Raw genomic sequence first — 17,048 nt, 5'->3', positions numbered from 1 at the left:
AAAAAAAAGTAAAATCACGGCTTTGATTTGCCAAAGAGCTTGCCTCATGACCATGAGCAACCATTTTATCGTTGTTTTTATTGACAGTAATTTCTACAAGAGCATCGTAGATTTCTTCAATTTGGTATCTGATGGAAGTAATTGCACCAATTCTACTTTCCCATCTAGTTTCGGGCAAAAGTTTCAATGTTAGACTAGAAATATTATTTTTCACTATAGCCCAACGATGAATAGATGCTGAGAAAAAGTCGTAAATTTTTGTTACTAGGGAAAAGAAAGAAACTGCAAACTGTGAGGCTTTAGCAGCATCGTTCACGACTACGTTGAGTGAATGGCTAGAACATGGGACAAAAACTGATCTAGGATTCATTTTCAAAATTCTGTTTTTAAACCTTAAGTTCTTCCCTTTCATGTTTGCCCATTATAATACCCTTGTCCTCTCATATCTTCCAAACGTATTCCCAGTTCATTCAGTTTTTGCAAAATAACTGCTGTAAGTCCCAAGCCAGTGGTTCCAGTACAGGCACAAATCCAAGAAAATGTTCTGCAATTTTAACACTTTATGAACAGGAACCTAAATCGACAAAACGTACAACAATACCTAGTTATTTGTTCCACTCCAGAAATATCAGGTGTACAATCTAAAATTATGTTATAATACTTTGCTGATTTCAAAAAGTCCTCTAAAATTTTCCGCCCTGGGCAGCCGCCCAGTTCGCCCACCTTCAAGAGCTTTTTTCGGGATCTCTTCCGAGTAGACAATAAAAAGAATTGGCGACAATACGCATTCCTGTTTCACCCACGTTGACAACTGTTCGTTAACACGCTGACACGTACTTTTGCTTGCTGATTGTGGTATAAATTCGATATGATCCCGAAGTCATTGTAGTCTATCTTCTTTGATTTCAGGACACTCATTAATTATTCATGTCGTACTTTATCGAAGATTTTACCCTTTAAGGTAAAGTAAGGCTTTTTAGGCTTACCAGAAACTGACCATGATATTATTTATAGAATTTAAACAAGCATTTGATAATGTAAAAAAGGACTGACCTGTATAAATCATTTGAAGAACTAGAAGTAAGCAGAAAAAATATTAGATTTATACAACTAACGCTAAGAACAAAAAACCGAGTAAAAGTAAATGATGAAATATCACAGTTTCCTAGTAAATGGTAGGTAGTTGAATGGTAGGTAGTTGAAAAACTAATGGAAGGTAGTAAAATTTGGGAATAGGTAGTTGAAATTGTCTATTATTATATAAGAAAACGTTTACAATTCTACATCCCCTCCATTTTACAAAAATTGGAAAATACGGGGTGAAAATTTTTTTCTCGGGGGTGAAAAAATATACGTTCAAAATAAGTCCGGAATTGGATAAAATTACTAATTCTAAGTAACTTTTGTTCTATAAAGTTTTTTTACTAAGTCAATACTTTTCGAGTTATTTGCGAGTGAATGTGTTCTTATTTTTAACCAAAAAAAAAATGTTTTTGAACGGTTTTTCGGAGATAACTCAAAAAGTAAGTATTTTAGCGAAAAAAATATTCTTAATGTTGTTCTGAAGCTATTTTCTTGTGGCATTTTTATAATTTTAACTATTTATAATGGGAAATAAGCCACAGTATTATTAAAAAAATGATTTTTATTAACGTTTCGACGCCCAAATCGGGTGCCGTTGTCAAATACTACGTTCAGTAGTATTTTGTATTTTGACAACGGCACCCGATTTGGGCGTCGAAACGTTAATAAAAATCATTTTTTTTAATAATATTGTGGCTTATTTCCCATTATAAATAGTTAAAAAAATATTCTTAGTAAAAATATAGCTTATAAAAAATTGAAAAAAATGGTGTATGCGTGAGGTCTGCAGACCCAGTAGAAGTAGAGTTGCAGCTAATGAAATGTAGGTTTTTCTTCGTCAAATTCCAACTCGAATATTTCAATGTGAAATAACCAAAAAACGGAGCACTTTTCTGGGATAATTCATTACAACTTTTTTAAAGTGTTTAAAAAAGGTTTATTTTTGTTTAAAAAAAAAAACTTCTAGCATTAAAAGGAAGTGAGTTACGCTCAAAATATTGTTGGTCCCTTTTATTTTTTGGTAAAAAATGGCGAAAATCACCCCTTAATTAGCTTCTCAAATAAAATTAATCGTTACCGCTCTATAAGTTACTTTACTTATGTATTGTTTATATTATCTATAAGTTTCATTGGTTCAAAGTGTTCAATTTTGAAAAAAATTGGGTTTAAAATAAAACATTTTTTTTAATTTTGAAAAAAATCGTAATTGTTTATGGAATTAACTTAAAAACAATTAGGAATACCAAAATCTCAAAGAGTAATAAAATGTACGTTTTGCTTTTCCGAATATTTTTGATTTTTGCTTTCTTGTTAGACAAAAATTGGTTATGCTATGGCTGTTCAAAATTTGCCTAAACTCGTGATTAGTTACTCGTTTAAGCCATTTTAACTACAGCTTTTTCAAAACGAATCACTTTAAACCGATGAAACTTACAGATCATATAGATAATACATAGACAAAGTAACTTGTGAAGTGGTAATGTTAAAATGTATATGTGATGCTAATTAGGGGGTGATTTTCTCGATTTTTTACCAAAAAATGAAAGGGACCAACAATATTTTGAGCGTAATTCACTTACTTTTAATATAACAAGTTTTTTTAAAAAACAAAAATAAACCCTTTCTTAAACACTTTAAAAAAGTTAAAATGAATTTTCCCCGAAGTGCTCCGTTTTTAGGTTATTTCACATTGAAATATTCGATTTGGAATTTGACGAAGAAGAACCTACTTTTCATTAGCTGCAACTCTGCTTCTACCGCCTTCTAAGTCTTCGAAATGCCGCCCGTTAAATATTATTGAAAATTAACTTTTATTTTTATTAAAAGAAACTACACAGAATGAACGAAAACTTTTAGGTCTGGATCACGCGTACTAAAAAAGTTGATTAAAAGCAAGCTGAAAACTTGTTAATAGCTTGACGGTGTCTAGTCGGACAAACTTTTATGTACGGGAACACTGGAACAAGGGAAGTTTTAATTGTGGAACAGGTTAAAAATTTGGAACGTCAGACTACGAAAACGTCCCATGTATTTTGTCGGACAGAACTTCCAATTGATTTGTTACCCTTTCATTAAACTCTCATGCAAAAATCAGACTGCTATTTATCACCTGTCATAATTCCTGTCATTTGACATATTCTACGTGTCGAAAAATGCCCAGTTGGTGATAAATATCAGTCTGATTTTTTGCATGAGAGTTTAATGAAAGGGTAACAAATCAATTGGAAGTTCTGTCCGACAAAATACATGGGACGTTTTCGTAGTCTGACGTTCCAAATTTTTAATCTGTTCCAAAATTAAAACTTTCCCTGTTCCAGTGTTCCCATACATCAAAGTTTGTCCGACGAGACACCGTTAAGCTATTAACAAATTTTCAGCTTGCTATTAATCAACTTTTTTTGGTACGCGGGATCCAGGCCTATTTGATTTTAAAAAGAAAACATACTTTACATTAAATGAAATACATACCTATGTATTAACACTACATTAAGTGGGTAGGCGCAAAATTTGCTTGCAATGCGTGTTAAATGCATTCATTTTTTTTTTCGAATCCTGAGAAAACTAATTAGTATTTTTGAAAAATTTAAATGCAGAATAAAAGACTACATTATAACCGAGGGCCGAAAGTCCCTAAAAATCTCTCTAATGCTTATTTGAATAAGTTGGGTGAAAAAAAAGGTGAAAAAAAGAAAAGATAAAATTGAGTGTAATTTTTAATTTCACAAGAAACCTTTTGTTTATTCTAAGGGACTTTCAGCCTTCGGTAATAATGTAATCTTTCAAACTGCGTTTAAATTTTTTTTAAATATTTATTAGTTTTTTCAGGATTCGAAAAAAAGTGAAATCATTTAAAACAATGCAAGCAAATTTTGCGCCTATGCTCTCAAGTAACATTTACAAAAATTATAATTTTACCCTTCTGACTTTAATTTTGGCAAACTCGTCCATCAGAATGGGTGTAGCCTAGTGGGGATAGATAAGTTTAGCAGCTAGTCAAAACTCTATTCTCATAAGTGCTAAATTTTTTGGTTTTGTTTGTCTTATGGAGCTTCGTAAATAGTTTTTATTTTGAAAAACTTCTTTCCCCTCTGGCTAGCGAGACAGTGTTAATAAAATTCTTAGTTTACAACTGCATTTGGGTATAAAGAAATTAGGTTATTTTGGAACAAATCATTCAAAACCTCTAAAGGGGAGTATGGTATAATTTGAAATATATCACTCAATTCTTCTAGATTCTAGATCATTATATCATCGGATTTTTTTCTTTTTCTATTGAAAGTATTGAATGATATTTTATAGTAGTACAATATTTTTTCTGGTGTTTCATCATATATTTTCCTTAATTTAAAAATATATAAAAATTTAAAATTTTTATGAGTTTCTAGAAGCGAAAATCGATCAATCAAGAATTAACGGCAATGTCTAAAATATAGATGAACAAATTTATTTTAAATTTAGCTTCATCTGTTAAGAGCTCATCCACAGATTTTTCGTAGTCAAATAAACGCTTTTTTCTTCTGGCTGGAATTTCATTTTCAGCTGGAAATTTTCAACTTATATCAAAATTTTCTGCAATCTTATTAAAGTTTCATTAGGTAATTAGCCATATTATCTGTAACTTTTCATTTTTTCTATAGTTTCTGACTATATTTTTACACAATCTCACAATTTTTTTCATTTTACTGATTATGCCGCCCCACTTGTGATGCCGCCTGATGCGACTGCCTCGCCGCATCATAGCACGACACGGCCCTGGCACCCTGACTGGAAGCAATGGACGAAAACGGATGTAGGAGAATGGTCAATCAAGCCTAGTAGGCTGGAGGCACTAAATATTACTATTATTTATAAACAAGAACAGAGTATAACATGATTTTAGTCAAAACTGCAGAAAAAAATGTGTAGTTTTCTTTTGAAATTCATATTTTTTTGTCTCTAGTCTTACTAATCTAATAATTTTTGATCCTCTTAAAATTGTATAAAATATGATGTAGGTGCATTGTCTCTCCTTCATAATATATAAACATTTTTTTAATATTCTAAACACAGTTTTATAAGGAAAAGATCTCCGTGGTTTTAACAACAAAGAATATCGAACCACATATTCACCCTTCAATTTATCTTCACTTTAAATCTTAACTGCAAAATCCGGGGTCAATGGAATTGTGCAATTTCCTTTGCGCCTTCAGCGCAGGTACAAACACAAATAGGTCACGGTTTCCACAATAACAAATACATTGTGGTCGCAACCCCTTCCCAGCTGTCCCTCGACGCCAATACTATCCCTATGGAAACGGCGTCGAAAGCCGCTCGCGTCTCTATACGCTCATAAAACAAGTTGACGATCACAGAAAGAAGGAAAAAAACAACATTAGCGCTAACAGCGTATTCAATCGCACATCGCACATTAGTAGAAAATATTAGTGCGCGCTACTAGTCGCTTGCTCTGTGTATGTGTGAGTTTCATGTGTGATTTCTGATAACGTATTTAATTGGGAGCAATTAGTTATTATAATTTTATTAGCGCTTATATAATTGCAACGATTCGCTAATTGTTTGTTGCCGGTTGTTTACAAATGATAGTGGAAAATAATGTGGTTGTTTGTTTCGTAGATATGGACTTCGCAGTTTTAATTCATAGGCAAGTATTCTATTACATTTGAAATTCTATTCATTTTTTCAGTTCTGCATTCAACGAGTTTCTTCGAATATACCTATACCTACTTATAAATATGTTAATCTAAATTATAATGCAAAGATCAAAGCAAGCGCGGGGTAAACTACTTTTATCGCAAAATAATAAATAATATATTTAACTATTATGCCATTCAACACAAATTTAGGTATGCAATCATTCTTATCTTGGCAAAAACATAAAACATAATACATACCTAATCGTTTATTTTATAACTGAAACATTGAACACTGTTGTTTTCTAAACTTTACATTTATTGGGAATACGAATAAGCTACAATTTTACTTTAAAATAAGTTTATGTTGACGTCTCGATTTCCACTTCGGAAATCGTTTTCAAAATCTAAAACATTAATAAATTCAAGGGCAGATCTAGGACAGATTTTCGGGAGGGGCCATGAACTTTTTTTGGGAGAGATACCGTAGGTCTGGGGACAATTTTTAAAAATTGGGTTTAAAATGGTGTTTTAAGGCACTTTTCACACACTTTTGAGTGTCATAAAGGCATTCAAAGCGTTATTAAAGTATTTTTTATGTTTCTAGCTCTGTCTGCCAATTTTTAAATTTATATTTTTTTAAATTCTCGGAGGGGGCCATGGCCCCTAGGGTCCCCTCCCTGAATCCGCCCTTGAATAAATTAAACAAATTTTGTTTTTGTTACTTGGTGAAAACATTTTCTAATAGGTAATGATTGAATTTGACCTTTATCTTTATTTTTATCGCTAAAATTCTTCTGTAGTGATCCCATAATCAAGGGCGTATCCAGGACCGATTTTCGGGAGGGGCCATGAACTTTTTTTGGGGAGGTGTACCGGGGGGCCAGGGGTAATTTTTAAAAATTACGGTTAAAATGGTGAATTTGAAGGCACTTTTTACACACTTTTGAGTTCTATATAGACATTCAAAAGTTATTGTTATTAAAGTATTATTAAAGTTGTTACCGATTCATCCACATTTCTTCGGATCCAAGTGCAGTTGTTTCAACAAGTTTAATACTATTTTTTCCAATGCTTCTCCTGTCAATCTGTCAGGCGTTGTTCTTCCCCTCTTTCTTGATTTTCACTAATAATTGTTTTTATGTTCTCATACGCGTCAATTAACTTGACAAAGTTTTCACGAATGTTGTTATTGTGTATGTATTTAAAATTTAGATAAACAGTGCCTATTTTACTTCAAGTAGGGTCCGAGACACTACAGAATTTTCAGCCCCCTAACTATAGAGGACTTTCAATTACCTAGGAGTAGAGATCACTAGTGACAAGAATATAAGAACAGAGACCACAACACAAGCAACAAAAGCGGCAAGAGTAAGTGGTTGCCTACGAGAAATCATATGGAGAAAAAATATCTGACCACGGAAAGCAAAATAAAAGTATACAAGACAAAAGTAAGACCAATCCTTACATATGCAGCAGAGACAAGGACCGATACAAGCAAGAAGAAACAACAAATCAACAATATCGAAATCAAAGTATTAAGATCAATAGCGGGCATATCATCAAGAGACAGACAAAGCAATAGAAGCATACGAGAACGATGCAAAATTCAAAATATTAACAGGTGGATAAAAACAAGAAAGAAAACTGGAACGAACATGTAAACCGAATGGAGCCAGATAGATTAGCGAACATCTATAAAAATAACAAGCAATATAGCAGAAGCAGAAGACCCGTTGGAAGGCCGCTGAAAAGGTGGAAAGGCAATGTGCAGTCAACAACAACTGAAACAGAATAAGATGCAGACAAACAGGAGTAATTCTAATCGCACGCAGAAGAAGCAAAAGAAGAATAGTAACTTTTTTAAATGTATTAATTATTTAATAGAAATTTACTTGCACCAGTAATTTAATTTTTTATTAACAATAAATAAAATTTATATTTAAACATGAGTAAAAATTATATAGGTATAGAGTTCATTATTGGTACATTAGATAGCAATAAAAGTTGACTAACGTGCATCTCAACACTCTCTCGACATATCAATGAAATATTGCATCATTTTGTGTCTGCCGTTCCTGTTCTCTTAATTTTTGCTTTTATCGTTTTTCACTGCCACAAATGTTTGTAACTCATGATAATAACGAAACGATTAGTAAAGAAAAATAAATGTTTAAAGAAATTTAATAAAAGGACTAATGATTAATGAATAGAACAGTTGTACTTAAGAAGCACAGGACTGAAAACAAATACAATCAAGCAAGTCCTAATCTTGAATAATCCAGAAATCGGCATCAAACTAAAATATTAAATGTAGTGCATTCTGAATAAATATTATGCATGGTATATTTTATACTTAAAAGATAATAGTGAAGATAATAACTCTTGTTAATAATTTGGAGTGGTGTCTAACAATTTTGTTTATTGTTATTGACTCCGACAAGGCAATCTACTCTTATTGTTATCATTTATCCTTTCTCGTTCGCAAAATGAAAGAATTTTGAAAATTTATGTTGTTACTATTTCAATAAAAATGTTTTTGGTGGTCTTTCCGGGCCCCATTAAAATGCGGACCCGAGGCAGGTGCCTCACGGGCCTAGTGGTAAAATAGGCCCTGTAGATAAAGCTGTTCTACGTGGGACACGTCGGTTATTTCGTCAAATATGACAGAGTAATAATTTGCACTTTGAACCTGATTTATGTTTTGTTCAATTATTTCTTCACCACATGTTATTAATTGTTGATTTTGACTGGTGTTACTAATGTATGTTGCTGCGGATAGGTGTCGTGGAATAGTCTTATCTCCTCATGAGATTTTAAATCTTAACAATTCCCCTCATTGCTAGGTTCAGCATCTTCGTCCAGAAGCAGAAGGCCATCATCACGACAGCCTTATAGAGGAATATTTTGTCGACCTAAGAGCACTATAGACTCTACTATTGGTCGTAGTCTTTCTTTATTTTCTTGTATCTGTTTAGACCTTTGAGATTCTTTCTGGTTTGACTGGATTTTGCGGGTTGTGATAACTTTGTAGAAAATCCACCTAAACCTCAACGCACTCCTTGTGATATGATGTTTGCTCATGGATTTGTATGGCTCCGTCTTTGCCCATGAGTTTGGCGAAAGATGTTAAAGGTTTCATGACAAGGCTTTCGGCTGTCATCCCTTTATTATGACCATATTTTTCATTAGAAAAATAAAATTCAATACTTGTAAAACAATCCCTTTTGACTGTTTGAAAATACCAACCAACTCCTTTGTTGTAAGTTCTGGTGATCCAAGTAACGCTTCATTTCTTTTTTATTCTTTGTGTGTATAGAATATGGAAATTGATAGGATTTTGATGGCTGCCAAGATCGTTCTAACAATTGGCACTTATCTATATTTCGATTTATAAAACATTCTACGTCATTCTTGAAGCTTCTGTTACTGCTTTTGTTCAATTCTAGTCCAGAAAACATATTTATCCCCTGTTATATATGTGTTTAAAACTAAGAACATTTGAACTGCCAATATTTAAATTTATATTTTTTTAAATTCTCGGAGGGGGCCATGGCCCCCATGGCCCCTTCCCTGAATCCACCCTTGCCCATAAGCCCATAATAAATCACCAGGAAAAAAAAACAGTTGTTTCTGAAGCTATTTCCTTGTGACATTTTTATAATTAATTATTTAGATGGGAAATAAAGCCACAATTAAATTGAAAAAAATTATTTTATTAACGTTTCAACGTCCAAATCGGGTGTCGTTGTTAAAATACAAAATACTACTAAATTAAACAAAAATGTTGTTGCTTAGTAAAAAATTCTTCTAATAATTTATTTAATCTGACTCATTTATATCGGCAATTCAGACATATATTATACATAAGTAGAAGACTTTGAAATGATATTGCCAATATTTATGAGTTGCGTTCCTGGGACGACTTTACTGAAAGATAGTTTATTCGATTACATGAAATCAACCCCAGCTCAAGAATATCCAATAAATATAAAATCTATTTTTGAGAGTAAACTAAATGTAAGACCAAATACTTACGATGTCGGGATAGTATCACGAGGTTTTTTTCTGGTATTCCCTCGTGATTTACTATGGAATCTTTAATGGCTTGATTACACGTAACGAGTACAGTGGCGAGACAGCAAACTGTTACTATCGAGACAGTGGTGAGGGCGAGAGATGGTTTATACGTATTTGGCAATTTTTGAATTTGGAGGCGAGTCAGTTCAGTTTCGATTCAAAAAAACAAGGAGTAGTGTAATTATGGATCGTAAAGCTAATATTAAAAATATATCAAACGGCTTATACCACTGCTTATACAAGAATTGACGGATATATTATGAGAAGGAGATACACGTCTTTGGACTGTAGACAATGGATTTAAAGAAGACCAAATCTCGGTGCTCCCGATTTCTTCGATTCATTGATTTTTTATTTCTTGTCTATATTTATGTCGATTTAATTTTTTGTTTATTTGACTTCTTGAGTTTTAAAACCAACAATATTTATTTCTTTTACAATCGATACATAATATTATGCTGCATCACGCTTTTGTTTATTTTTATACTCCAAAGATTTGAAATTTCATAAACACGGGCGTGACTGATCTATACAATTGATCTAAACTTTATTGTCCTATCTGAGTTCCATTTGTTAACTATTTTTGAGAATCACAAATCACATTGATTAACACAAGTCGTCTCCTCGGATGAAGTGGTAAGTTTGTTTCACACACTAAGAATTTTGACCGTGCGTTGGTTGAAATCTACATAGTGGCTCGAGCTATCATATGGAATATGGAATCATTGTCCCTTCACCGCTTGAAACGATCAGTGAAGGGAGAAAGATTCTATATGATTGCTCGAGCCGGGGCCGCCGAGAGGGATGAGCGGACCCCGGTATAAAGTGAAGAGAGGGCCCCCGGCAAAAAGTGAAGATCGAAAAAAATTGTTTTATTTTTATGGAAATAAAATTATCAATAATAAATAATAAGACACATTTCCAATATAACTTTTATTAAATTTTGATTATATTTTTATAATAGTGAAAATATTTACAATACCGGTGCTTTTCTAGTTTTTAATTGGCAAAGATGTCTATAATTTTCGAAAAATCGCATGATTTTACCAAATAATTTTCAATACACAAAGTTGCTAGGCCAGTTAACTGATCCTGTTTCATTTTAGATCTCATAGCATTTTTATGCGAGAAAGAAAACTAAACGATCTTTCACTTTTTGCGACTTCCACCGGTAATGTGCAAAATATTCTTTACGCTATAACGACGTGAAATATAATGATTCCAATTTATGATGTTTAATTTTATTAAGTAAATCTATTGGAGAAAGGTGAGATTCACAAATATTCTCTTTGTATATCGCTCTATCGTCTTCTTTATAAACTCGTTCAATATATATTTTTTTCTTTATATTGTCGTTATCTTCATCTCAGAATGTCCATAACATGTTAAATAGCGAATAAATTTCAATTGCTGTATTAAATCTTCTTGTGTTGCTTATTATACAATCAATGACAATATTAAATATTTCACAGCGAAATATTGCGTCGGGCTCAAAATAATTATCAGTCGCCTCAATACTATAGGCCCTATATTTCAAAATAGAGGTATAGGTCATATTAAATATAGCTGAGTATTAACTAAACGCATTATACACATAAAGTGAGGAGCAAAAAACAAGAAAAATTACGTCTTTGGTCTGGTCCACGCCGGGCCCCTTACATTGCCGGGCCCCGGTAAAATATACCGGCTGTACCCCCCTCTCGGCGGGCCTGGTTCAAGCCCCTATGTAGATTTCAACCATCGTACGTTCAAAATTCTTAGTGTGTGTTTCGTGCCACCCAGAGGATGATCCTGAAGGGTGGGGGAGGGGGTTACAACTACTTGATGGCCTTTGGGGGGTATGGAATATTAATGGTGTTAAGCGTATAGAGCTCAAAGTACATCCAAATGGGGGGGGGGTTATAACCCCAAAGCCCCCTGGTTACGCCTATGCCACCCTTTAATCAAAAATTGATTGGTCCCTGGGTTTTTCAAAAATGTGGTCATAGTTCCTGACAATACCTCTTCATTATTTTTAATACGAATTTGTTACACATTTTTATTATTTATTGATTCTGTAGTTATTAAGTTTGATTCACCATTTCGTTTTTGCAAGTGTATTAATTTTGTAAATTTTGTGCATGATAATTAGGAATAGTTTATTTAAAAAACTGAGATAAACCCGTTTATTATTATTATTAAAAACGATAAAATCTTTTAATATACCCATTCATCAAAGTTTCTTTGAGCGTTAACCTTCTTATGAAAAATGTGATACGTTTGACCTGAAATGAACCTATTAATTACACTTTTAAGCTGCATAAGCATTTCTGTAAACAATTTCGATTCTACTTCCTATAAAGTTCTTCAAGCCAAATAAATCGATGTGTTTTTAATTATAATAATGTTTATTGATTTTATCGTAATGTCATAATACTCATATCACCATTTAGTAAATTAAGTAGTGACCTATTTTAATTAAAAGTCTATAATTAACGAAATTGGTTCAATATCGAAAAATGTTGTCCATATGGTGGGATGTCACTTCAAATTAGACATATGTGAAATAGCAAAGTAATTTTTTGCTGTTGATTTGGTAAAATATCTTTTTTGTATTTACATGTATATCAGAGCAAGTTTAATTCCTTTTTTTCTCAGCATCACTATAACAATATTGATGATTATTGGTTAATTTTTTGTTTAATTTATTTTTTGTACTGGATTGGTCTACCAATGATTTTGAAGTACAATTTATGAGACTTGGAAGCCCTAATATTCGACACAATCCAGTCCACAGTCTACTCACACTCCATAATTCATTGAAAATTGTCTACATATTTTTTTATTTACGCTTTAACCCTCCACACTCCACGGCCATATCCCTCGTTTGGTTGGAATGTGTTTTAGGTCTGGATCCCGCGTACCAAAAAAGTTGATTAATAGTAAGCTGGAAATTTGTTAATAGATTGATTTGTCACCCTTTCATTAAACTCTCATTCAATAATCAGACTGCTATTACTAACCAACATGAATCCTGTCATTTGACATGTTCTTCGTGTTCCTCATTAAAATGCCCAGTTGGTGATAAACACCAGCCTGATTTTTGCATGAGAGTTTAATGAAATGGTAACAAATCAATTGGAAGTTCTGTCCGACAAAATACATGGAACGCTTTCGTAAATACATGGAACGTTTTCGTAGTCTGACGTTTCAAATTTTTAACCTGTTCCACAATTAAAACTTCCCCTGTTCCAGTGTTCCCATGCATCAAAGTTTGTCCAACTAGACACCGTTAAGCTATTAACAAATTTTCAGCTTGCTATTAATCAACTTTTTTTGGTACGCGAGATCCAGGTCTATTTTTTAAATGTTCTGTAAAACGTTTTGCTTTTTGTGATATGCCCTATACATAAGAAGAGAGATAAATTAGATTGCAATAATCACCGTGGAATACCACTACTAAACGTTGGATAACAAAATACAGTCGAACCCGCTTATTGGAATAGCCTTCGTGCCAAGTAAAAGTATTCCTTTAACAGGGATATTCTAATAACCGATCATTGGTGGCTAGTAGAAACGCTTCGGGACCTCAAATTTCTATTCCTTAAAGCGGGATATTCCTTTAACAGGTATTCTAATAAGCGGGTTCGACTGTATTGGAAGGAAGGCTAAACAATATAATGGAACAAACAACAGGGGATTATCAATGATTCAGAAAAGGCAGGTCGACTATAGACCAAATATTTACAGTAAGACAAATGCTGGAAAAATTCTACGAACGAAATACCGAACTACATTATCTATTTGTAGATTTCAAACAAGCATATGACTCAGACTCAAAACGTACTAAGAAAAGATTAAATGTGAAGAGACCGAGAGGTAGGCCTAGTTGGCCTAGAAAGAGATGGATTGATGGTATTAACCAGGATACGAAAGACCTAGGAATACGAGAATGGTAACAACAAGCAAAGGAATGGAAAGCATAGTCAACTATAAACAAGCAGACAAAAAACACATAAAGCCGAAAAGATGTCAAAAAAAAGCAAACAAGGAAGTAATATTTTAGATATATCGTTTAGAACTTTTGAAGAGTTATACGTGTGGCTGGCATCCACACCATGTAAAACTTTAGCATCTACAGACCCCAACGGGCGACCATGGCTCTCCATGGGCTGTCAGTGGTCACATAATATGATGATGATATCGGGCGCGCGACTTTTCCCCAACACGAATCTACCTTATCGGCAGAGTCTACGAGAAGTGTACAATCCGACAAGCGAGAAGTGGCGGCTAACATTCTCGTATTCTGCATTTGTCGCTGTGTATTTTCGCTCAAGGTCACACGCCAGCACTGGCTTGTCGGATTGTACGGTAAATTGAAGCTGTAATTACAAAGAATGAAATATGTACATATGTCTTTGTACTCACTTTATCACGCTTAACGAATTACGGGATCTGGATTTCAATGCATATTTTTTTACAATTCTCGTATCAAAGTTACGCGTGAAGTTAGTCGTATTGATGACAGTTGGGGAAACGTCCGCGACCTGATGATATATTTTATTTCTTTCGGGTAATTTTTTCCTTCTATTCGAGTTAGCATGGTTGGTGTACTGTTCCATGCTGCTTCTTGGATCTGTTTTGTGAATAGCTCTACTTCGGAGTCAAGGTGTTCGATTGTTTTTAACTTTACATAATCATTGCTCCCGGTTCTTGTTTGAAGGTTTCCCAATCAGTCCTTCAAAACGCTAGTAAATGCCTTTTATTTCTCTTCTTCACTGATCTGAATGATATTTACAGCTATTTCTTATTTCTTGGTGGTGAGATAATAATATTATGGTTTGTTTTATTATTATATTAGTGGTACTTCTTTTTTTGACTCTGTTTTACTATGCGGCCTTCCGGACTAAAATGTGAAAGCAAATATGCAACAACCCTTAAGTTTTTTTACCACTACATTTAACATCTATTAAAGTAAGATTGATATTTGGTTAGCCTAGCACTACTAGCAGAATAATTTAGAAATTGCGAGAAGAAGAAAATATGTTTTAACTAAATCATTAATTTAGAAACATTAATTTAAATCCACGTAGAAACAAAATATGGAAAACCCATGCAATATGGAACTATGTAGCTTTACCAAACTTTTCACTCGTCATGTATTATTGGATATATTGGCCTGGTAATGTAAAATAAGACAAAGACACCAATAAATATTCCCATTAAGGCATCGCACGCCGTCAAAAAGGGACCAAGTACTTATTGGTTAAGAGATAATCATAGACACGTATAATACAACGCTTGCACAATATAATTAACCAACCAAATATATAATGCTAACTAATTTATTGTTCAATTGTATACACTGCCGATCAAAAAAATTAGGAGCACCCCGTAATTAAAGGTATTTTAGGAATACAATTATTTTTTATTGTGAAGCACTTGACCGATTGCTTGAAAAAATTGTTATTTTTTAAGGGTTTGACAAAAAGGCGCCTCACCCAACTTCTTATTGGGACCGTGCAAGTTCGGCAAAGCGACACCAGGTTTCTACGCTCAGCAACATTATTCGCACTTTTAGTTATATTGGCAAATTATATTAGTCCTGGTTACTGAATAATTGTCAAGGCCATAGTCCAAAAAAATAATAAGAAGGAAAAATAAGATTCAGGTTATGTTATTAAAACGTAAACAATTGTATGTAGTAAATAAAATTATTTATTAAAATGCAGTACTGCAAGCAAAATACAATTAAATAAATTTACCTTTCTATAATAATTGCATATCATATCAATATTGTGGAGCAATATATAATTTTTCTTCTTCATTGACAGTAGATATGAAATATACGTCAATTTGACAATTTCAATTGACAATGAATTATTTAAGAAAGTTACAATATCCGCTATTCTCGCACGATCGTTTCTCGTATCCCCTCCAAGTACTTGCACACCGCGAATAGCCCGTTATCATCATAGTTTTTGTTTCTTTGGTTTTATTTATCTATTACAAATTGCTTATTTTTGTTTACTGTAATTGCTTATTTTTTGTTGCGGGAAGTGTTTTGGTGGCATTAGAAGAAGGTCAGCATTTTGAATAAAATTCGAACGACTTGAGAAAATAGAATACCACCTTTACGGTAGGGGAGGAAAGTATGCTAAATTTGCAGTTACTCGAGCGTTATGGGGACCTATTGGGTTGTGAAGAGTGGGTCCTAAAACGAAAAAAAAAAATTAAGTTAAGTTTTTCATAAACTGGGAGACTGTCCATTTTTTAATTTAATTTCCAACAATCGTTTTTTCCTGTTATAGATTATAGCACCATCTATCCATAATTCGAAAAAATGTCTCGAATAAAGGTTACTTATTTTTACGTAAGAAATCCAAATCTGCAATAAAAATTAAGAGGAAACAGTAGCGATCAACAGGTAGCAAAAACGAGTTCCAAGATTGCGGCTGTAATTTTGAATATTTTTTCGAGATATTTGGCACACGTATTCGTAATATAATAAAGAATGGCGGTACAGAGCCCAATTTGAAAAATATATTAATATGTGGAAATTACTCTGTAATTAAATACAATATTAAAAAACGAGCCTGTACCGCCATTAAGAAGAACAAAAAAATACACTTTCTTCAAATAAACTTTCTTATCCGATGCCTAGATTTTGTGTCATTTTGGAACTACTAAAATTTTTTATTTCATTAGTAGTTCCAAAATGACACAAAATCTAGGCATCAGATAAAAAAGTTTATTTAAAGAAAGTCTATTTTTTTGTTCTTCTTAATGGCGGTACAGGCTCGTTTTTTTAATATTGTATTTAATAACAGAGTAATTTCCACATATTAATATATTTTTCAAATTGGGCTCTGTATCGCCATTCTTTATTATATTACGAATACGTGTGCCAAATATCTCGAAAAAATATTCAAAATTACAGCCGCAATCTTGGAACGCGTTTTCGCTACCTGTTGATCGCTACTGTTTCACCTTAAGGACTCCTATTTAAGATTTTAAAGTAACCCCCCACCCTACCACCGTGGGGGGTTGTGTTTGGTGCCATTCGATAGATTTTTCAAAAATATTGAATATGTGTATTTTGCAGTTTTTCGATAAATTGTTCATTTCGCGGAATATCGCGGGATTCGTATTTAAAATTTTAAATTTACCCCCACCCCTCTCCGTGGGGGGTCGTGTTTGGTATCATCCGATAGATTTTTGAAAAATATTGAACACCAATTTTTTAGTTTTTCGATCTGACGTTCATTTCGCGAA

At 33.1% G+C, this 17,048-nt stretch overlaps 2 protein-coding genes across 5 annotated transcripts in view; one reads left to right on the top strand and one right to left on the bottom strand.

Annotated features, from left to right (window-relative positions):
• Window positions 1–17,048, bottom strand: part of LOC126889923 (E3 ubiquitin-protein ligase MYCBP2) — a 743,799-nt gene that overhangs the window by 485,488 nt on the left and 241,263 nt on the right. The gene's annotated exons all lie outside the window — the stretch shown is intronic.
• Window positions 5,455–17,048, top strand: part of LOC126889925 (uncharacterized) — a 64,252-nt gene continuing 52,658 nt past the window's right edge. Inside the window, exon 1 of the mRNA XM_050658665.1 lies at window positions 5,455–5,725. The gene's annotated coding sequence lies outside the window, so the exon portion shown is untranslated. The remainder of the gene's footprint in view (window positions 5,726–17,048) is intronic.

The sequence above is a fragment of the Diabrotica virgifera genome, chromosome 8, assembly GCF_917563875.1.
Source record: "Diabrotica virgifera virgifera chromosome 8, PGI_DIABVI_V3a".
NCBI classification, from domain to species: domain Eukaryota; kingdom Metazoa; phylum Arthropoda; class Insecta; order Coleoptera; family Chrysomelidae; genus Diabrotica; species Diabrotica virgifera.
The sequence above is the reverse complement of the archived record's forward strand: the minus strand, read 5'-3'. Positions and strand labels throughout refer to the sequence as shown.